We start from the raw sequence: 23,491 nt of genomic DNA on the forward strand, positions 1-23,491 counted from the left end.
CTTTCACTAGATTTCTATAGACAAGGAGCTTGCTGTGTGGAGAAGTCACTTGCCAAAATATAAAGGTATCTACTCTATTTTAGTAAGGCAAGTGGAAATCAATCGTAAGTGTTTGTTATAGCAACTTGATATACGGTAGCTGGTGCATTATAAATCCATGGTGCTAGGATAATGAGCAGTAATTTAGTGTATTTAGTATTTAGTGAGTGTAGTTAGACAATAGATTTCTTTGGGGTAAAACGATGAATGAATAATACTTTGAAATACGAACAGACACTCACCTCTGTTGCTCATATCTTCCTCTGCTAAGCTAGACAGGGTTGGTGCGGCCTCAGAGAACCGTACTGTATGCAGAACCAACCTGAAATTTAGCTCAGACCAAAAGGAATAACAAAATATTTTAAATGTCAGTAGGAGTTCCTGCAAAAAACCCTCTCATTTATTTTCAGTATTTATTTTTCCATTTTGTTTTTTACCTATCGGTATTTGTATCCTATAGTATTCTTCAAGAAAATGTAAACAAAAATTATCACCAACCTTCCAACGTTAGAAAAATAGATGATAATAATCATATACTGTTCACATCCTTCTTACAAACTGCCATCAGAAATGTCTATGCATTATGCACTTATTCTATGAAATTATGGTTCTTTATGTATTGCAGAGATAACACATAGGGGAATCTCCCCTGTATGTTTTAGTTTAATTTTTATGTTGACATGTATTCTAAATAATAGAGAATGCTTGTGATTTTTTTTTTTTTTTTTTTTTGTATTAATGCTATCCCATGTATGGGAATATACAGAAAAAATTCTTGACTGAAAAAAGCCAAACTCTTTGACTACTTTATTGACATTTATGCTTGACAAAGTTCAGGCCTGGGAGCTCTTGCACAGCAAGTTAAAAGGCCAACACCAGCCTCTGACCCAAAAGGAAACATTTCAATTCAGGCTCAATCAATTGAAAATGCAGGGCAAAATAGGCCTTTAAATGACACAGGCTGCATTACAAGATACACAAATACTTTCCATCAAGCTGAGCTAATTCAGGTTTACATTTCAGCTTTGTATGTAGAATAATTATAATTTATTTATGAACTATTAAGCAGATTGTTCCAATGTGTAAGAAATCTTAATTAGGACCACTGTTTTTAGAAAGGAATCTCACACTTTTCTTTCATTTCTTGTCATCAAAGGTGCAAAAGAGAAGGCTTTCAGTTTTGCTTTTCTTTGCTTGGCTTTTTTTTTTTTTTTTTTTTTTTTTTCCCATGCCGTCTATTGAATGTCAAGAGGCCATACACTCCTATTGTAAAGTCAGCTTTTTGAAAGTCTTCAATAAAATTTCAGAATTATAATAGAGGGTTTATTTCTTGAAATGTATAGTTCCCTGATGAAATTCTGATTCCTGAGGGACCTATAATGCCAAACCACCCATATGGGCTGCTATAATACAAGCAAATTTATTGAGGGGGAACTGAGCATAGGGGGAACAGCATTAAATAATGCTTGGGAGGTTAATGTGTGCTCCAGGGCCTCATGAAGAGACAATACTACAAGTAGAAAGTCTTCCTAACTCAATTCCTGCTGCTTTCCCTAAATAGGACATGCAGTGGCCCTAGACTTTTTGGGTTGCGATGGCATACAGATCACGATCCAAATTAGTAGATGTGGCTACAAGTAAGGTTATAGACATGTAGTCAAAGGATAAGGAAAATTAGATTTAGAAACTTTGGCTTATAAAAGTATATTAATAAAATGAGAACAGTAGTCCAAATGCTGTACAAAATGGCCCAATGCCAGCATTGTGCATTGATGCACGGTTACTTGGACTCGTTTAATCAATAAAATAATTCCCAGAACAATCATCCTTGGGCAGGAAGAGACAGCAGATTTTAGTAAATATGCTGTGAACTACATTAGCCTTTTCTGTTTGTTTGTTTGTTTGTTTTTCTAGTGAAATCATCGATTTAATTTTTTCTGTTTAATCTTGACACTGTAATGAATGGCCAGGATTTTGTGCGAACATGGTAGACTTGTCACCTTTCCCTGGGCTGCTTTGTACCTTGTACACAGTAGCCTTAGTCATTGCTGAAGATCTGGACAGCAGAATCCTGTACTGTAACATGCACGTGGACCAGAATTTCTGCTCACCTTCCATTGGGTTTGGCCTTAAAGTATCATTTGCTGTGAAAATTCAATGTGATGTGGTTGAGGCTAGTCAGTTTCCTAGCTGTATGGTTATGCTTGCTTTATGCCTATTCTTTTACTTTATTCAAAAATTTTTATCTTAGATTCATAGCACAAATAAGTATACAAACCATTTTTGCTTGTGTCCCATGACTTTGCTTTTCCTACTTCCCAATCATAAAATTACCCTTCAGAGGGACATTAAATGAGGTAAATACACATTCATGCTCTCCCCATGTGGTCATGTTCTTTATTTCTTTCTGTGAGAGAGAATCAGCAGGGCTTGGAATGCGATGGATCTCGGAGTAGAGCCCAAGCAGCCCTTGTGGAAGCCTCTGTTCTTTCAGATAAATTAGTAAAAGTGATAGGGTGGATCCATGTTATTATTGGACAGTGTATTATGGCAGATTAATACAGTTAGTCTGAATAACACCATAAAACTGGGAGATGTGCTTCCCAGGTTCAGGCTAATGGACTGTGAGCCCCAGAGAGGAGTGCAGGACACTCCTTTAGTGGGAAATCTGAAAGAAATGAAGTCTTCCACTAAGGCTGAAAGGCTTCCTTATATGAGGGCTGAAGTCTTCTGCAGCTGAAAGTATAAATTTTATTCTTTTCCAAGGGAAGCTTTCTTGTGTATACTGTGTTTCTAAAGAAAAAAAAAAAAAAAAAAAAAAAAGGAAAAAAATAGCTATATTTATTGGTACAGCTCTTTTTTTGAAAATTAGGAGCTAAAAGCTACATTTTACTACTTTAGGATGAAAACAAAGAGATAGTGGGTCAAAGCTCACTCCTGTCATAGTCTTCTATTTCTTCACTATAGATTTGATTTCTGCATAGATTTGATATTATCTAAACTGATTTGTTTTAATGTTGTGATATCATTTTCTAAATGAGTCCTTCTAAAAGAATATTGACTGTTGACTGTTTTCCTCTAAGACTTTCAGGTGTGTTTTCAGAAGTGCCTCTAGGGCTTTTTGTTTCTTCTTATAACTCAAAAAAAGAAATCTTACATGTGCATTCTTTCATTCTTTCTCTTTACATTCATCAAAAATGAACAAAGGACAGTGTGGACAGTGAGTTACAGTCATACATAAATCATATGTCTATTTCAAGTTATTGTTGTGAAAACTACTTTGTTGAGGCCTTTTTTGTATATCAGTACTATGAAAGTCACTGGGGGTTCTACAAAGAAGGAGCAATCCTTTGTTGTTGTGACTGTTTGATTATCGTGGCTGTTCATGGGAGATTGCGTTCTGATGGCATATATCTCTGGATACTGGGTCACATAAACACATCCTGCCAGATCCCTGTGCAACCATTCATCCCTCTGTAGGATCTGGAAGGTCTCCTTGTAACAGCTAACAACTTCCACTAGCTTCCTGGGGCTCCAGAAATGCTAGTCAGCAGCTCTAGTCTGCAGCACATTTATTACTCTCTGACGTGCTGAAGACAGCCTGTTACAAATAGAACTGCCTAGTGAAAAATGCTGTTCCAGTGTTTTATAATAAAGTGCACCAATTAGATGCATTCATTAGGACAAACTGCTTGTCTTTTCTTATATTAGATCTTTTAAAAGGCACAATGCATTTCATAGCTCATTCTGCTCTGTATTATTATTAATTGAACAGAGCACATTACAAAGTTTTAATCCAATAACTGTAAATACATAATGAATAATATTTCCTTGGAGGCTATCGGGGTTGCAGCAATTTCCTCTACAGCTCTGCATACTCAGAGTAAGATGTATGATCATAAAGTTGCTCTTCCCTTTCCATAGGTTCCCCACAGGTACATCAGGGACACCTCAGGGGCAAGGAATATTGCACGTGCAGTAAAAGACAAAAGTATTATTTGTTAAAAAGCAAATTAGGAGCCAAAGTTAAAATGAGCCTTTCCATTTTTTTTCTTGTTGAAAAGGGTCCCACACACTAGTTCTTCATGTTGTCTTGCAGATCCCTGGATGCCAAAAGGGAAACAATGTTTTAATTTTAGTAGCATGAGGATTCCTAACTGCAGCATATTATTTATAAAGGGCAAATGGCAAACACTAAATGAAGACAAAAGGAAACATTCTGCTCCTCTCAAGGGGAGAGCAACATTATTGTACAAGGTTGTGATTGAGCATACTAAGATGAATTGAGCTGCTGTTTCTACTGACAAGCACATTACTTTTTGGATTCCTATGTATGCATGAAAGAGCTTGCACTCCCCAATTATGCTTAATGAAACGAATATGATCTACATCAGAAGGACCCTAATTCAAAACTGCAGGTGATTGTGTAAAAGATAACTGTAGGGTACATGGAAGAGATTCCTGTTTTTATAGTGCATGGTATTTCCCTATAGTATAAGTATCTGCAGCAACTTGTGCTTGGACAGTACTAAAGGTGCTTAGCAGAGCTAATCAGCTTGAAGAGGAGAAATATATTAGTACAGTCTTGGACCACTAAAGTAGTCCTCTAACTTTGAATTCTGAGCTATTTTTCTGGCCATTCAGTATGAAGGTCCCTGTATATATCCTTGTATCTGTATTTGTTAACCTATTGGAAGTTACTGAAACATGATTTATTTTCAGAAATTCAAATTTAATCAATGAGATCTAGTTTTCATAGGATGTAGGCCTAGACCTCCAAATACTTGGTGTCATAGCATTCTTTTCCCAAAACCTGATCCTGTGACATTTCAAAACAATAAGAGAATTTTGAGAGGAGTTTTGTGTCCGTCTTCCCTCGAAAATATCTCACAGCTTTGAAGATTCTAACAGGGTCAGATTGTAGTGAAATGAAGTATTAAGATATATGTGAAGTGGTTAAGAATAAGAAAAAAGGAAAAATATTAAAATGTAGTAGCTACTGAGAAGCTGAAAGCCTCGGGACTGTTTTTCATAACTAACAACAAATCTTAAATTTGCTGTTCATTGGTTTTCATATCACTAATGCATTATGTTGCTAAGCGCTGTTAGGACTCTGTAGATATCTAGGATTATTAAGGTTTCATTCTTCATTTTCCATCACTTCATCATCTTTCTGTTAACTGCATGCTGATGAGTCTGCAGAAACACAGTGCTATAACACATACCTCGAAGCAGGAATGTTAAAGTAAGTGCTGTACTTTTTCTAAATAAAGTACTTCTTGGAAGTTTTGAAAACAAAAATTACAGGGATGTGTGCTTTTATCTGGCACAGTAAGATCAAATATTTATTCCCTTAGATTAAAATAGTTCCAGTCTTTACCTAAGCCAAGAAGGAGGATTCATAAATTTTATGACTCTGAAGGTTTCATTGCTGAGGGCATATTCCATAAAATTGTTTCTCTTGGTATAACTAACTGTGGTTAGACCAAAAAGTATCACTGAGAAGAAGTGACTGAAGATGAAATTTAGACATCTAAATCCTAATAGACTTGATGCAATAACAAGCCCCTGTATTATGTCACATCACCAGATATTAAGGAAAAAAAAAATAAAAAGAAAGCAGCTGAGATTATAGAATTTAGTTCTGCTCTTCAGAGCCAACCCACAGATTTTCTTCTAATGAGAAGGATAAATGAATGCTTATGCTTGGAAACTTAATAATTCAAGCTGGAATATACAAAAATCAACATTGAGCACCTGAACCAATGAATGAAATGAAATGCTTGAATAAAAACTCTCAAATATGGAATAAAAGTACTTAAGCCTGACTGGCATAGTTCAGGTAACAATTCATTCATATGTCTTTCTAAGATATATCCTCCCTTCTCCAGATAGTGAATGTGTCCCAAGGGTTGTTTTTGTTAGTTTTTTCGTTCTTTTGTTAATACACAGTAAAAATATTTTAAATGCAAAAATCATCTTACACTGAATATCAAATCTGTTCTAATTAAGGCATAATATGATTCAAGGCTCATATAATATTCTGCCATGCCTTGGTTGTTTTAAAAATAATTAAATTTTCTATTTAAGTATTTCAAAGTTTTTAAAGTAGGTTGTAACAGAGAAAGTTTCCAACAGGCAGATCCAAAATTATCAAAAGAATCAAAACATCTCAGTTGGTGATCCCTTTAGAAGCAACATAAAATATGATTTACAAGTAACTACTCATCTTACACTGAATAACTCTTTAGTATCACCTTTTTTTCTCTCTCTCTCTTTTGGAATGTGGACTGTGTAGCAGGACATGATTCTAGGTCACTGAAAGTAGTGTCTAATGATTTTGTCTTTTCACCTGCAAAATCCAAATATATTTTTTTAATAAAATCTGAAACATTTCATGGATGGTTTAAAGTTTAGTAAAGAAGAGATTCTTAAAATCCAGGTTGCACTTATTTCACAATTATTTGTGTGTAAGTTTCAAATTTAGTGTAACACACTTTTCTACATCTGACTTTATAGTCATTGAACACTTAACTCTCTTCAGCAATTTTGAAAATCTCAATTTGTAGCAATTATGGTAATAGCCATTACTTGACAGAAAGAAATAAGAGTTAGTTAAGTTAAAGAAATGTATCTACAGTCCTTTTAAAATAATGAGTACACCCAAATAAAAAGGGAGTTCTTGCCAGAATTCTTCAAACCCCTTTTTCAATTTGCATATTAAATTGTACATCTACCAGTTCTGTTAATTCAGCAAAATAAGAACTTCTTCTAAAAGTAATTGCATTATTAGTCTACCTTGGCAGTAATGATCCTATGATGAAGGTAGCAAGTAATCGTAATTCTAGCAGTGTCTTTTCTTTTAATAATTAGTTGTAAAATTCCATTGTACCTTTTTTACTCTTGAGAACTTTCCTCTCATCTTTTGCACTGTGCCATATTTAAAACAAAAGGCAGATTTCTGCTAAAAACACAGATTCCTCAGGATTCTTTTTGTTAATACTTGTTCAGCATGTCTGAAGCCAATATTCTCACACATTTTCAGTTGCAAATTACTTTAGTGGGCATTATTTTCATTTTCTTTAAACTTTTCCACTACTTCTTCTGCTTTATGCGATATGAAAATTGAAATAATACTCTTCTCTCTGAAAGCCTTAACTAATTAAGACAGGAGGAACACTGGGGAAGAAATAACAAAACCATGACCTAAGAAACAAGAAAAAAGCAGCTACGTCTCCTTCCCTGCTTCTCCCTGGCTGTGGATCTCACAAAAATAACAGTTTTCCAGAATCTGATAAACATGAGTAGTATACTACTTTCCAACTATCTCTGTAGAAGTTTTTTCTTAGTCTTCATTCTAGGTTTCTTTTCACATTGTTCAAATAATAGATACTAATTTTTGTTAATATTAAAGTATTCCCTGTTATCTCCTTACCACCTATGAAAGAAAAATTATGTTGGGTTTTATACTGACCACCTCTATCAATAAAATAAAAATAAAAATACAATAAAAAATTAGATTACCATGGGTATGAATTTAAGTGAAATTTTTTGTAGTCCTAGAAACATGAAGCCTATTATAATCTTTCAACAGATTTTCAGCTGTTGTTTATTGTATATGTTGATCAGAGTCCAGAAAAAGCAGTTCTTTATCACAGATCTTTTATGTTTAAACTGAAATAAAATGTCCCCTGTACACTTTCTTTTTTTTATCAGCTAAAAAAAAAAAAGCTGAACTTGTGTAAATGTAGAAAAGGAAAAAAAAAAAGGAAAAAAAAGAAAAGAAAAATGTTGAAGCTGCTCCAATGGATACAATAAGACAGTGAAAAGGAAGTCCTTTTCATCCTGTTAGTTTGATTTCTTACCATACATCGTTGAATTTTATGAGTAAGTCCCTGGTCTGCAAAGAAAAGATGTGCCGCTATAATTTAGAAAGCAAACTCATTTTTTATTTTAAAACAAATTAGAACCATAACAAAGGTAGAGAGATCACTGTCAATAATCCATTATTATTTGTATTTTCCCACCTGTCATTAGCATCATTTATTTACTCTAGGTCATGCAAGCATAAAATGGTAATTGCTTCCTTTTGTTTAGATACATCATTCAATTTACAACTACAGAAATTAGAGAATTTAACAGAGATTTTAAAAGAGGAAATTAAATTACATAGTTTACAAATTTTCTCTTATTAATTATAGAAATGTCGTACTACTGGCTTCAGGTTTTACCTAACATGCCTTTATTTAGTACACATCAGTGCATAATTTTACACCACATACTGATTGAAATGCTGCTTTGCCCTGTACAGTCTTCTTTCATGTTTTGAGTTTTTACAAATACTGAATTCACAGAGAAATTCCAGTTTAATGTTTTTAATGGTGTTGGAGATGGAAATGTTTTCTGTGTACATGCACAAACCATCTAATATCAGAGTGATATAATTCAGTTTTATGGTTTTTTATTCTTGTCTTATTTTTTTCCTAAAGAAACAGAATATACTGTGCTTTCACTACCCTAGGGAATGCTAACTTAAAGGGTTGCACTGAAATCTGAGGGAAGCAGGGGAGTGGGCAAAGCTATCAAAATGAAAATAGAAGATGACTTGTGAAAAATAAAACAAGTATTAAAGGTAACTGTTCTTCAATGAGCAGTATTGTGGAGGCAACATTTGTCATTTCAGTACTCTAAAAGAAGCAAAATTTTTAAGCAGTACTGTACATTACTAAGAGAGTACTTATATAGCCTTGACTAGCTACAAGAATCATTTAATGGAATCAATCTTTCTTTTTTATTCTTTTTTTTTTTTTTTTTTTTTTTTTTTTTTTTTTTTTGTTCCACAGCACCCATAAGCTAAATGTTTGCAAATGGTATCCTGGGACTGCCAGAAACAGACTCACATTGACCTCAATATGTCACCAGAAAGGCTTTCTGGCAATTCTTTTGTTTCCCATATGGCACTGTATTGTATTGGAAGCACAAGTATTCTCTTACTTCTTCAGTCAAGCAAACCACTCTTTTTTATTCTTACAAAAGATTTATTTATGCCACAATTATTTACAAAGAAAGTAGTATTTATTCTACATCAAATAGTCCAGTGAAACAAACTGGTGAAATCATTCTAAGGAAAAAAAAAAGGTAAAATGATTGAAACTTTATGATATAATTATGTGAATATTACATATTCATATTTCACCCAAATAGAACTACTCACAAAGGAAAATATTCTCTAGTTCACTTCAAAGCATTTTCACATAATAAATATTCTTAGATTGACCACTGTAGTTTTCCCTATATTGCCTTTATAGTGATGCAAGAATAAAGAAGTTGCTTGCTGATGTAGATCAGGGAACTTTCATGAAGTGAAGCTCTATCTGAGTTAAATTTTCAGACAAAATTTTACAGTAAAGTTTTCAGAAATAGTTGAAGTGTGCTGTTAGGAGAAGCCAGTATCGATACCGTGTTTGAACAGAATTTAAAACTGTAAATTCATGTTATTCTTTTTGTTTGTTTGTTTCATTTTTGCAGTCAGGTTAGTTGACAAAGTCTAAAAATTAGTTAAAATTTGGAAAGGAACCTCTCGTGTTTGAGAGTGCTATGGTAATACCAAAGATGATCAAAACAAAGTTTTGGCATGTCAATAATGAACAGTTAAATCACAGAAGTATCAAAAGTTATTAAATATTTCTAATTAAATGACAACAGGTGAACAGCAGATAATTTGCGGGGAATACAAACTGTGTTTTTACAAGTATTGTTCTAGTTTGTCAGCCGTGAAACCCCTCTTATTGTTGACTCTAGACTTCTTTGTTGCAATATTTACAAACCTCTTCTCATGTGTCTTTTAAGGAAATATGAATTAGCCAAATAATGAAGCTAAAATTATAATCTGTTTGATAGTTGCTTGAATAGAAAATCAAAAACTTGCTGTTTTCCAGCAGCCTACTGGAGACTGCCTTCTTTTACCAAAAGGTACTCATTTTATTACTTGTAAATATAAAGACTAATTAAATGCTACATAGCCTTTCAGTAATTCAAAAGCTCTGCTAATGAGGAGTCCCATCCTCTTACAGAAGTTACAACACAAGCAGGTCTGAGGAAAGAGCTCAGACCCTAGGAAGAACCGAGAATGCCACAAACACCATCCTGGCAGCTGCCAGCTGCTGTCTCCTTTTGCTCTTGTGGCCACATGCTGAGGTGTTCTGATGCATCTTGTGTCAGAAATACAAGCTGCTCTGGGCAACATCCAGTGCCTCGCCACCCTCTGAGTAAAGAGTTTTCTCCTAATATCTAACCTATATCTTCTCCTTTTAGTTTAAAACCATTGTCCTATCACTGTTTTCCCATGTAGAAAGTCAGTCTCCCTCTTCTTTATAGCTCCCTTTAGGTATTGGAAGGCTGGAATGAGATCTCACCAGAGCCTTCTCTTCTTGAGGCTGAAGAATTCCATCTCCTTTATTTTTTTTTTTACAGAAAGATGTGATTCCAAGCCGATCAGATTGTGTGCACAGCACATTGCACAAATATGCATTAGGCTGTATATATGTCTACATGTGTATATATCATAGAATCATAAAATCATAGAAACATCAATGTTGGAAATGACCTCTAAAGATCATCCAGTCCAGCCATCCACCTGTCACCAATATTTCCCACTAAACCATGTCCCTCAATACATCTAAACATTTCTTAAACACCTCCAGGGACGGTGACTCTACTACCTCCTTGGACAGCCTGTTCCAGCACCTGAGCACTCTCTCAGAGTAGATGTATTTCCTAACATCCATCCCGAATCTCCCCTGGTGCAACTTGAGGCCATGCATTTAGTCCTATTATGAGTTACATGGGAGAAGGGGCTGACCCCCATCTCACCACAACCTCCCTTCAGGTAGTTGTAGAGGGCAATAAGGTCACCCCTGAGCTTCCTCTTCTCCAGACTGAACAATCCGAGCTCTCTCAGCCATTCCTTATAAGGCTCGTGCTCCAGACCTCTCACCAGCTTTGTTGCCCTTCTCTGAATATGCTCCAGGGCCTTGATGTCTTTTTGGAATGAGGGGCACAAAACTGAACACAGCGTAGGTGTGGCTGGGTATAGGGAGATGATCACTTCTCTGGTCTAACTGGCAACGCTATTTCTGATACAAGCCAGGATGCCATGGGCTTTCTTGTCCACCTTGGCACACTGCTGGCTCATGTTCATCTGAGTGTTGACCAATACCCCCAGGTACTTTTCATCTACACGGTCTTTCAGCTCCTCTGTCTCAAGCCTGTAGTATTACCTGGGGTTTTTGTGACCAAAGTTCAGGACCCGGCACTTGGTCTTGTTGAACTTCATCCCATTGGCTTCAGCCCAGCTATTCAACTTCTCCAGATCCCTCTGTAGGGCCTTCCTACCCCCAGGCAGATCAGCACTTCCTGCCATCTTGGTTTCATTTTCAAACTTTCTGAGGTTGCACACACTGCCGTCATCCAGGTCATCAGTAAAGATATTGAACAGGACAGACCCCAGCGCTGACCCCTTGGGAACACCACACATGACTGGTCACCTGTATGTGACTCCATTTACCACCATTCTCTGGGCCTGGCCCTCCAGCCAGTTCTTCATCCAGCAAAGATTGTATCGGTCCAAGCCATGGGCTGTCAACTTCTCCGGGAGAATACTGTGGGAGACAGTGTCAAAGGCTGTGCTGAAGTCTAGGTAGACTACATCAACAGCCTTTCCCTCATCCACCAGACGGGTCACTAGATCATAGGAGGAGATCAAGTTGGTGAAACAGGATCTGCCTTTCATGAACCCACACTGGTGAGGCCTGATCCCCTGGTTGTCCCGCACGTGCTGTGTGATCTCTTTCAAGACAACCTCCTCCATAACCTTACCTGGCAACAAGGTCAGGTTGACTGGCCTATAGTTCTCCAAATCCTCTTTATGGACTTTTTTTGTAGACAGGAGTCACGTTGGCAAGCCTCCAATCCTCTGTGACCTCTCCAGTTCACTAAGAATGCTGATAGATAATGGAAAGTGGCTTGATTATCACCTCCACCGTTTCCTTCAACACCCTCAGGTAGATCCCATCTGGCACCATGGACGTGTGGCAGTCTGGGTGGAATGGTAGGTCTCTAACTGCTTCCACCTGAATTGTGGGGTGTTTATTCTGCTCCCCATCTGAGTCTTCCAGGTCAGCAGGTAGAGTACCCTGAGAATAATTGGATATGTGTATATGTGTGCGTGCAGTACACACTGAGACCTGCATATTCTATATGCCTCCATATGCCTATGATGTCTGTGGGGATAAATGAACCCAGTTACAAACTTCTGGTTATCTACCTATCTGCGGTTGCTATTTTTGACCACTAGAAATGATAGCAATACAGTGAGGAAGGATTATTTTTTTAATTTTACAATTTGGACGCCAAGTGTGCTCAAGGTTATTCAAGCTCAGTGCTGACTTCTTTAAATGAAAGCAAAGGAAGGGTTAATACTTCATCTGAAGGCTCTGGATTGATATTTGAGCATGAAAAGCAAGACTCAATTAAAAGTGAACCTTTTCAAATTATATTTTCTGTGAGCTTGTGCCAACTCGATTACAGAAACGGCTTTTGTACTGATCTGGTTTGTAAAATGCCTGCTTGTTTTAAATCTAATACACATGCTTAAATTAAGTGACATGAATATACTGTATATACTTGTTTTCTTTCAATATTGGTGATTCTGTCATTCTTTCTGTTCTGGAAAAAATATTTTAGGGAAGAAAAAAAATGAACTTTATTTAAGAACACTTTAAAAGACTTGAACACCAAAAAGGTATCTAAAATGGAATTCAGTTGTTGGTTATGGTGTTGATTTTGTATCATAAAATAAGACTACTAAAGAATCTTACTGTTAGGACCTACAACAGACTGAACATTGCTGTAGAGTAGCCTGTAAATGAATCTGCTGTAGCCTGTTAATTAGAATCATGGTCATCGTAAACACACTGATGGTTATTCCCTTATGTGAAAGATGATTAATTCTCTGACTTACTGATAACCCACTGATAAAGTAGATAGTCCTCACGATGTTCATCACCACTGATATGGATTATGTTCAGAGAAAGACTGATAACAGAGCAGCTTGCTGTCATCTGGATATGATAGGGGGTCACCTAGAAATGTCATGCCTGTGCATCTATATGTTCACTACAGAAAGAAATGACCTTGTTGCACAATCTTGTCAGGAAATAAAAAGGCTCAGGCTGTCACTTACATGGAAAAAAACAAAGACTTTCTAAAAAAGAAATGATAGTAACTTCAGTCTTGTTTTTAAAGCCATTCTAGAAGAAAGAAATGAATATTTTTTGTTATGAACAACAGGAAGACCATAAATTTATAAACTTTTATTGCTTCTCAGTAACAAATACATCAATAACATATAATTAAGTTGGGCTTGGTTATCTTACAACTTTCCTTGAGTTTAAAGAAAGTTAGCAATATATCAGCTTCTGAAAACTGTAGATCCTGAAAATATTCTGATCCCTTCTTAAGAGCTAGCAGGAATTGGTGGGAGGTTTTTTTTTAGAAAATTTATCTTTTATATATATATATATATCTTATATATCATTTGTATGAATGGTGAATTGGTTTTCCTGAAAACACTAACTTTTGCAACACTATACCTGTAATAAGAGTCATGTAGTAATCATTGTGTAGATATTATAGAAAGAGGAGCATACATCCTGTAGAGGTCCTGTATTTCTTTTTTTTTTTCTCTGTAGTGCTACATAGATTGTACCAGCAGATGGGCACAGAAATAACTTTCTTTGAACTCTGTCAACTAAATGCAAATATGGCAGAAAACCTTTTATGTGAATTGTTAAGTTCATATTTATGTGAACATGTTAGCTCCAATTTCCTTGTTCAGTATTTCTTTGCAGAAATAAAGTGGATTCTCTCTGCAAGCTGAGATATAAATCTTGAATGACTGAGACCATTTGAAACTGGTTGGAATAATGGATTGAATGTCATCTGTGTATGCAAAGTTGACAGAATCTGTCAGTCTTTAGGAAAGCTTTGATTTGTGTGTGTTTATATACCTACGTGTCTAGGGTGACTGTACTACGAGATTCCTCAGTTAAATAAGAGCATATTTGGATCATTAATCTGGGCCTTCATTCTTAAGGTGCCTACCAGATTTCAGCTGAGGGAACAGTCATGTATTCTTTTTATAAAGAGCTGAAAAAGTTTTAATATCTTAGGAACCACTGCTCATATGTGAGCAACATTTACTTCCAGAAAATAGTCACCTGGAAGCACCTTCATGCACTGCCATACTTGGGCATCTGCATTTTTTCTTATACTTTCTTTGACTTAATTTGGTTGCAGTGGTGCACATGAGATGCTTCTGCCTTCCCTTTTTGCCAGCTGAGTTTTGTGGGTTACAGCTTCAAGCTTGGGTGTGGTAACAGCGCTGATAGCCTTACATGGTAAAAAAACATCTTGCCTCTTTGTGTGATGAAACTCCTTCCTCTCCCTCTTTAATCCCAGCTGTGCTAGATGACCTGAGCCATCAAGCTTTCCTTATCCATAATTTTCTGATGACTGTTCACTATTTGAGCTCAGCTATTATTTATTATGTTATTTTGAAATGATGAATAGTTCCAGGCAGACAAAAAGCAGGTGGATATTTGTTACTGCTTTCTTAGTTAGCATTCAGGGACAGAGAATTGCAGACTTCACTGGAGCTACTGGAAAGGCTTTTTGAGAACTGATGAGGGCTCACTCCATCCAAAGGAATACATGCGTACGGAAAAATTCTCCTTCCCCAAACACAAATCTATAACTTATAGAATGCAAGTAAATAGATTTTATTTTGTTTATCTTTTCCTCCAGTTTTATTTTACTGAAAAATGTTTCTGTAATTCGGTTCCTCAGTATCCTCTGGTCTGTCACTCTCAAGTGAATTACTTAATTCATTGCAGCTTTTACTGTTGAATTTCTGGCACAAAGGAAGTGGCCTATATATTGTCTATTCTGTATTATGTTATTTAGCTTTATGAATAAGTTGAAATGTATAACAATAATCTTTGGTACTGTGGAGCAGATGAGAAGTTCTGGGGGAAAGAAAACAGAAAACTGTATTTCTGTTAATTGTTATCTATTAATAATGTATCAGTTCCTTTAAAAATAGTCTTCACATGCACCTGTGCTATCAAACTACAGACTTGCAGGTATGTAATTTTTGTATTTATAGTTCCAGAGCATGTAAGTTTTTCATTATCACAGAGTATAATACCTGAACATATGCAAAGGAAGCCTGCAGATTCTCTAGGAAAATCCTGATGCTCTACTTTGTCTCAGATCAACAACGTGTACTACTCCTCAGCTACTGGATAGTTTCTCACAGATGGTAGACTGCAAAACCACACAGAACACTATAAACATTTATTATTTACTTCCATGCTAAATTATTGGGGCTTTTTGTTGTTGTTGTTTCGTTTCTTTGGTTTTTAGTTTAAATCACAGATGAGATTGATCTGAACCAACAGGACAAATTTGCCATTGAGTGAATTCTGGGCATTTTTTTCTTCAGCTTCAGAGTTCATGCGTGAGGATTGGGCAGGCAGAAATGAAAAGCTCGTCTGGAATTAGTCAATTTCAGAAAAGCGTCTTGTCTAAACTGTCTTGCAGGAAAGTGCCAAGATCTTGGTTAACCAGAGGAACGAGCTGGGATGCAGTCTCTCCTCAGCCCCCACGCTCGTGTCCTCTCCATGGGAATGGCATCAGAACATGGTATGTATCCCTCCAAATATCTAAGACATACACAGAAAATAAACTAAAAAGTTATGGTATACATTTTTCAAAATGTATTCATAGTTATTTTTACATGTACATTTTCAGTTTGAATGTACATTTTAAAAATTAATTAAGAATGCTAAGGAGTCTTTCACTTGGGGTCAGTGGTCTACATTTCTTGTACCCAGTGTTGTGCCTCACTGCTTGGTTTTGTGTTTTATTTAGTCCAGAAAATACATTACTGGTTACTTTCTAACCACCTGTTTTTACTGCTCATTTTCTGATCTGCTAAAGATAATGGCAACATTCTTCATGTATTTGCTTAATGCAGCAACCTTTTCAGGTTATATAGAAACAATAAGATCTAATAAGAAGAATATATTTTTGTACATATTTTTAACCATCCTAAGTAGAGAAATGTTAGAAGAAACTAATTATTATGTGAATTAGAGCAAATATTGGAAATGAGTCATAACTTGAATTTCACTATTACTCTGTTATACATAAGATCTAAAAATTTAAAGCTAAGGTTTAAAACAGTAAGTTACAGGGGTAAGTTAACAGTACAAAACATCTTACATAGAGGATATCAAATGTCTAAAAAACGTACCTAGATAAATTAGATATGTGACTTTTCTCTGTAATTATTTTCTTGAGACAGACAGCAACTCCAACCGTTTTTTTTTTAACGAATTGTATGACATGTTAATTTCCCATCTGTCTCAAGTAATATTGACTCTGCACTTTGTTCATTCACCATATCTTAAGAGGAAAATTACAAGAATAAAATGTCTGTTGGGTCCTTCTGAAAGTTAGATATAGATAAAAATGTTCATGTTATTTCCATGGGAGGGAGCACTGCCTCTCAAACATGTCTCTAGCATCAGTTATCAATACTTTCATGTTGACACAGGTCAACAGCAAAAAACTTTCCTGGTATGGAAATCCAAGCCCAGGTGCTTACAGGATTTGTAATACTTATCCATAGCAACTTCAGCAGGTGCAAACAGATGGCTAAAATTTCTGTTAGACCATAAAATATAGACTACTACTGTCCTGCTATGCCTAACTGAAATCAATGAAGCAGGATATCAGGCTATGAATCACAAGTCCTTTGTATCCTGTAAACTGCATAGCTTGTTTGGTTATTTTTAAATGCTTCTTTTCATGGAAGCCCTGGGGATAGCAAGAAAAGCAGCAAAGGAGTGAGGTAAGTTCATATTTGAAGCAGTTTGAACTTGGAAAAGCAAGCATTGCAGTTAATAGTTCTGTGGATAAAGCCCATTTCAGAGGCTACCCTACTTGAGACATGCTCCTTCCTGTGGGTTCTCCAGAACTCCTTTGTAAAATATGCTGGTTTGATTGCTTGTCCTGCCTTCATGTGGCTAAAGCAAATTCTTGAAATTATTTTTCTGTGCATGATACTTTAATGTAAGTTCTAAAGATAGTTGTATCAGAACAATTAATGAATGCAGAAGTTTGCAGCAAAAGTAGCTTCAAGAAGTATTTAAGAGCATTTTAGCTAGCCTTGGGAATACTGCTGTAAACAAAGGCAACTGGATGGAAAAAGGAAAGAGGGAAGAAAAAACTTTGAATGTGAAATGTAGAATGTGAAATGCAGAACAGGGAGGGAAAGATAACTAAGAATCCAAAAATGAAAAAAAAAAATCCAAAACAGTTTTTCTTCCTAATTCTGCTTTGCATAGTGAAATGAAAAAGGATGCTGTAAATATAATAATGGAAATTTCATTTCACATCATTCTCCTGTTTAATGTTTTCTGTTTTCTCTATCAGTCAGTCTTTTGCTAAGTGCTGCCACAAAGCTGAATAAATGGCAAAGGGAAATAAGCAACATTTGTGTATAGGGTGAGTGTAATGACATTATCTTAAAAGAATAAGTTCATGTGACAGTGTTTTAAATACGAGCTGGCAACTGCTATTGAGCTTGCACTGCCTGCTGTTAACCTTTAATTTCACAGAATGCTGTGAATAAGGATTGACTTTATTTGCTTAATGTTTATTTTTCAGTACCTTAAATTCGGAGCTGTCATCATTAATATTCTGAAAAGTTGCCCTGTTTCCCAGTGCTGTCTGCAGGTTCGTGTTTCCCAGTGATTCACTCTTTCAGTACTTCAGTAAAGTACTGGGCCAGTGGAGGCCTCTTCTTCTGTAACCTGAATGGGAAGGATTTCCTAGTCTAGAAGACTCTGAGTAAAATGAATATTTACATATTCTTGTGGAGTATTCATATACCTTTCAGAATCCTTGTGCTTCCACAGGCTCTGGTGTCTTATTCAGAGCTAATTGTTTCTTAACTAATTACAAGTTAACTTCCAAAAATATAAGTTAAGGAAAGAGCAAATTGAATCCAGACAAATTGGTCAGATCCAGAAGAGTTGTTCAGATATTCAGTACAAGTACAGATGTTCAGATCTATATTCTCAAACCTTCCTGAAAAGCAAAGAATTTTCAGACCTTAATATTTCTTGCTATTTTTTTTTTTTTTTTTCAGTGCCTAAAGATTTATGGAACTTAGGAAGTATTTATGGTGTACAAAACACAGGCTCAGTAAATGAATGAATCCTTGTACTTTAGAAGTGCATCTCAGCCTGATAAGATGTAATAGTTCAGAGCTCCTTTTGGAGTTCCCTTAATACTTCTGCTTTAGCTTCCATGCATACCTTGTCATTCACTAGAGTGGGGTCCAAAATTCTGTTTTGCCATCCACCCACTTACTCAAGGAAGTATTTCATTTTCAAGTTAATGATTAAAGTTCTTGATCAAAGTTCTTTTTTTGTTTTTTGCTTTTTTTTTCCCTCCTTATTCAATTAAGGAATGTTTTAAAATTATATATTCAAGAAAAAAATATTGAAAAAAAGAGAAAAAAGGATGTAGTCAAATAGCTTTTTTTGTTTGTTTGTTTTGAGCCAAAAGGAATAATCATTTATTCACACAACCAAGAATTGTTTGATTTCCCCTGACTGCCTTACAAAGCAAATAAAATTGGGCAAATGCAAGTGAGTCTGTACAAGCAAACTACTTCAAATCAATATTCAGAGAGAAAATCATGTTATATGGTGTATGTGAATTGATGTCAGTTAAAACTAGGAATCTTTACATAATATCAAGTAAAAACACCACATATGGTTTCAGCAATATAGCTTCTATACTGTTAGAAAAAAAATCCAACTTTTTCCTGTCATCTTTTTTTAGGAGAAGTAGGCTGTTGAAATTACATTTGTCAAAGCTTAAATCCTATGTTGGAAGTACAAAATGAAAACATGAATAGCAAGAAATGCATATAGAGACTGATAGTCTGCATCTCTTGGATAATTTTAAATACACATTTGATTTACTTTTTTTTTTTTTTTTTTTTTCCAAATTAGAATGAGGAATGTGAGAGGAAAAAAAAAACAAATAAATAAGGCATTTCTTGTTAGTAGGTGGGCAGCTTTTGTAGTGGAGATGAGGAATGGTTTATGTGATGGAACTGCCAAGATATACACCTGAGATGACATGGAGGCAGTGGGGAGCTTTGAAAGAAAGTTGAATTAGTAAGAAGTAAGGGTGAAGGGGTTAAAGGCAAATTAAAATTAAAAGACTTTGAATGTCTGAGCACAAGGTAAAAAGAATTCAAATTCCTTTTAACCTTTTAAGCCTCACATTCATTCTCTGCTCTATCAGTAATGAATCTGATAGTTGAGAATGAACTCAAGAAGTAACATGAGTAATTCATACTGAGTTTTCTTTTCTGAAATAAGATATCATTGTAAATGTATTTCTGGCAGAGAGAATATGTTGGTAGGATAGAGGTTCTTCTCTACTACTAATTTTGAATGCCAGCTTTCATATAGTTAGGAAACTTAATAGGACAGGATGTTCCATGTTAAGGTCACTGTTAGTGTTGTACCACCTTTTGCTGCATCTTTTACTGGCAACTGAGTGGAGATTGTAATCCTGACACTAATTGTCAGAGAATGTGTATATCGTTGAAGAAAGGAAAGAATATATTTCTAGAAAGTCCTTCTATAAAAGAGATTTTGAAAACTCTTTCATGGCTATTGGTTTTGTATATTCAGAGGCAAAAGGGTATTGGAGACATCTGGACATTTCGTAGGGTGAATGACTCACGGTTAATAAAAGATCAGATAAAGTGGCTAAGAACATTCCTGGTGGGTACAGCAAAATGGAGGCAGCTGTACAAGAATATTGGCAGAATTGAAAGCCTCCTAGATCAAGTCTTTGCCACAAGGGAATACATAACAAGTTACTGTCTGTAAGATGTGTTGAATTCTGATGAAAATAGCAATGATGTGGTTATTTATAACCTAATTTCACATGAGGAAATGGAGATATTCAGGAACATTACTATGTTAAATACTTTTATGCTCACATAAGGCTTCTCATTTGTGATGACTTCCCCCAAAGTAGGTAAAATAAAGTAAAATAAAGAAATTAAAGAATGCCACGTTTTCAGAGAGAAAGGAAGTAACCTGAAAGTAGAATCAGATCAGCAGATACACTGCTCTTATTTCATGAGACATGGAAGTGGACCTCATGGACACTGTGATTCTTTGGGAAAGAGCTCAGACTGGCTATGTACTGGACACTTACTCAACTACAACTTTTGACTTGACAAATTGACGCCCTAAGTCTCAAAAATGTAGTTGCAAAGATCCCCAGCTCAAACCTGCTGAAAGAGCAAAACATTTATAATGTCAATAACATTTCAATTGTTGTTGATACTGAAGGAAATGTGAGATAAATTTGGGATACTAAGAAGAAAACTCCTGAGGTGGCAGCAGGTGCATTAAGAAGAAAGAAGAGAGTTAAAAAGAAGGGAAGACCTCAGTTTGGATATTGGAGATGATTAAATATAGAAGGAAATTAGTGAGTTGTGAATTCAACTACTTAGATTATTCTTTTCTTTGAAAATGATAATATTCATTTCTAAAACTTTTTTCTCCTATTGTTTCCTATCCTCTAATCCCTAGTTTTGATGCCCGCACTGAAAACTGAGGCAGCATATTCATTGATTTCAAGAGTATACAAATACCTCTGCAAAGATATTGACACTAAGAGGTCCACGTAGCAGGAGGGTTGAAACTCGATGATCTTTGAGGACCTTTTCAACCCAGGCCATTCTATGATTCCAACTTTCAGTAATTACATATGCACCATTTTCTCTGGCAGAAGGAAATAGTAGGAATGTGGAGAGCCAGTTCTTGGCCAGTCAATTTCAGCTAATATTTTATTGGCGTCAACAATAGCTTCTAGTTTCTCTAGCTCACAGTTATGTTGCAAGTTAAATTAATCTGATTCCTGCTGATAAAGTCTTCAGAGCAGCTGGTTTGATTATCTGTATGATTTCCGCGAAGATATTTAAATATAATTTTTTTCCTTTAGTATAAGAAGAATTGCGTAGTAGTTTCTGATAGACGTATTTTTAAATTATAGACTATAGTTTGATTCAGTCCATGTCAAAGTATGTTTATTTGATATGAAATAATACTTTGCATTTCGGTAATATTTTCTGCTTGAGCAAATCAACTTTTAAAATAAATATTATTTAAGCTTTCTAACACTCACTCCAATAGCAAAATGCAATCATTTCAGTTAGCATACAGGTTAAATTGGACACGTAGAGGAGAACTGAATCTAAAACTCAGGCCTCTGATTTAGCTGTGATAAATTATTTCCTCTGTGGTTTAACTTGGCATAGGTGGACTAATGTTCCCCCAGCCAACATCAGTGTTGATTCCTGGGTTACCTGCTGAGGTGAATTTCATATTACGGGATTTATGAGTAAACAATTCCTGTAAGTATTTTTAAGCTCTGCCTTAAAGATCAGATGTATTAATTATCCATACTGGATGGTTTTGATCTCTCTCCCAGGAAAAAGGACCAGAACCTGCAGGTTTCCTAGGACTCTGTTTGCTACAGATACGAGCCATAAATATATAGAGGAAGAATGAGAACCAGCAATAGCTCTTTCTCTTAAACTTATTCTTCATGTCACAGTTATAAATATAATCTAGAAACCAATCTAAAATCAATCAAATGAACAAATAAAATGTTAGATGAAATAATAAAATTTGGAAAACCAGCACATGGAATGTTGTATAGAATATCAAGTAAGCCGATAGTCTGTTGCATGTAATGGTTTTCTCTTCCTTATCCCCATAACAAGGATCTGCTTCTGTGAACTAGCAGATAAACAAACAAGATCTTAATTCTGAAGCATGAAGCAACCTGAATTGAGTTTCTCCTATTTAAGTCAAAAATTGAATGGCCATTTGTCTTTAATGCTCACAATCGTTGGAGACATTCTTTGTCTAACAATTTTTTATTATCACAGTCAACTGAGAAATAAAGTAAAGATGAGAGTTCTGTTCTAGCTCAGTGTTGTTGTAATTGAAACAGAGTATACATACTCCAGCATGTTACTTACATCTCCAATAAATCCATTTTCAACTATGATTTTGGGAATAAGTTACTCATATTGTAACTTATTTCAATAGGTCAGTTATTTTTTCTCTGCTTAAAATAAGTGTGGTTTTATTCATTGGTTCGGTATGAAATTATAGCTTTTATTTTAAAAAGTGCCAAATTATGAAATATTTTGTCAGCAGTGTATGTATCTGCATGAAAATACTTTTTGAAAAAGTTATTGCAGAAAAAGAAATCCTTTCAGACTTTTGGTAATACTGGTGCTCTTTCAGTGAAGTGATTTGGCCATGAAGAAGAAGTGCCTCTTCTGAGAAATGTGGTGCGTTTTCTTTCTTTCATTCTTTCTTTAGTTCTTTCTTTCATTCTCTTTCTTTCTTTCTTTCTTTCTGTTGATTTGTTCCTTTTAATGAATTTCAGAAATTACAATTTTAGAAATAATTCATCCTTGCCATCCAGAGAAATACAACAAAAACTTCATTTCCTGTGTTTTTCTGACTTAGAAATTTCTGTTCTCTGACACCTTATAATGATGGAAAGCTTTTACTGGCTTACTATTCAACTGAAAGTAAACACAAATAATAAATTCCAGATTTTCATGGTTTCTTTCTTTTAATTGAGATTTTGGCATGTAAAAATGATGAAACTGATGTTTTCAAAATTTACCTGTGATGACACAGGGAAAAATAAACTATTCTGATAGCAGCATACACCACATAAAACATATTCATGTACTTGAATGATTATACTGAAGAGAAAGAGTCAATCAAATTATTTTTTAAAAGGGTTGGATATAAAGGATGTGTGTCTCAGGGAAACTTTGATGAAAGCACCTAGTGAACTGCACTACCTTTACATCTATGCAGATGGTGAGTGGGTTTATTTCAGACTGAAGTTTTGCACTCAGATGCCAAAAATTCTTATATATCCTGTTTTTGGCATTTAAGAGAAGTTTTTTGTTGTTGTTGTTGTTGTTTTTTTAGGATACGGTGCTTATGTAAGGTATATAAAATTCCTACTTGTGTCGCATCACAAGATACAGTACCGGACTTTCACCTTTTTCTTCTTTCTACAGAGTGTAAACAATATCAATGATTTATTCATATATTGCAATGCTTTCTTGTTGGCAGACAGTGGCTTTCCACCATTTGTTGTCTTAATGTACTTAGATCAAGCATTTTGGAGTGAGGTGCTGCTCAGTGCGAGTAGGAACATTACAGAATGGTTCTTAGTGTGC

At 35.3% G+C, this 23,491-nt stretch overlaps 1 long non-coding RNA gene across 2 annotated transcripts in view; it reads left to right on the forward strand.

Annotated features, from left to right (window-relative positions):
• The window catches only part of LOC121110806, a 112,294-nt gene that overhangs the window by 72,993 nt on the left and 15,810 nt on the right, over nt 1-23,491 (forward strand). For both annotated transcript variants that reach the window (XR_005859332.2, XR_005859331.1), the window contains exon 3: nt 15,703-15,804. This is a non-coding gene — a long non-coding RNA (uncharacterized LOC121110806). The remainder of the gene's footprint in view (nt 1-15,702; nt 15,805-23,491) is intronic.

Source organism: Gallus gallus, chromosome 4 (assembly GCF_016699485.2).
Source record: "Gallus gallus isolate bGalGal1 chromosome 4, bGalGal1.mat.broiler.GRCg7b, whole genome shotgun sequence".
Taxonomy (NCBI): Eukaryota; Metazoa; Chordata; class Aves; order Galliformes; family Phasianidae; genus Gallus; species Gallus gallus.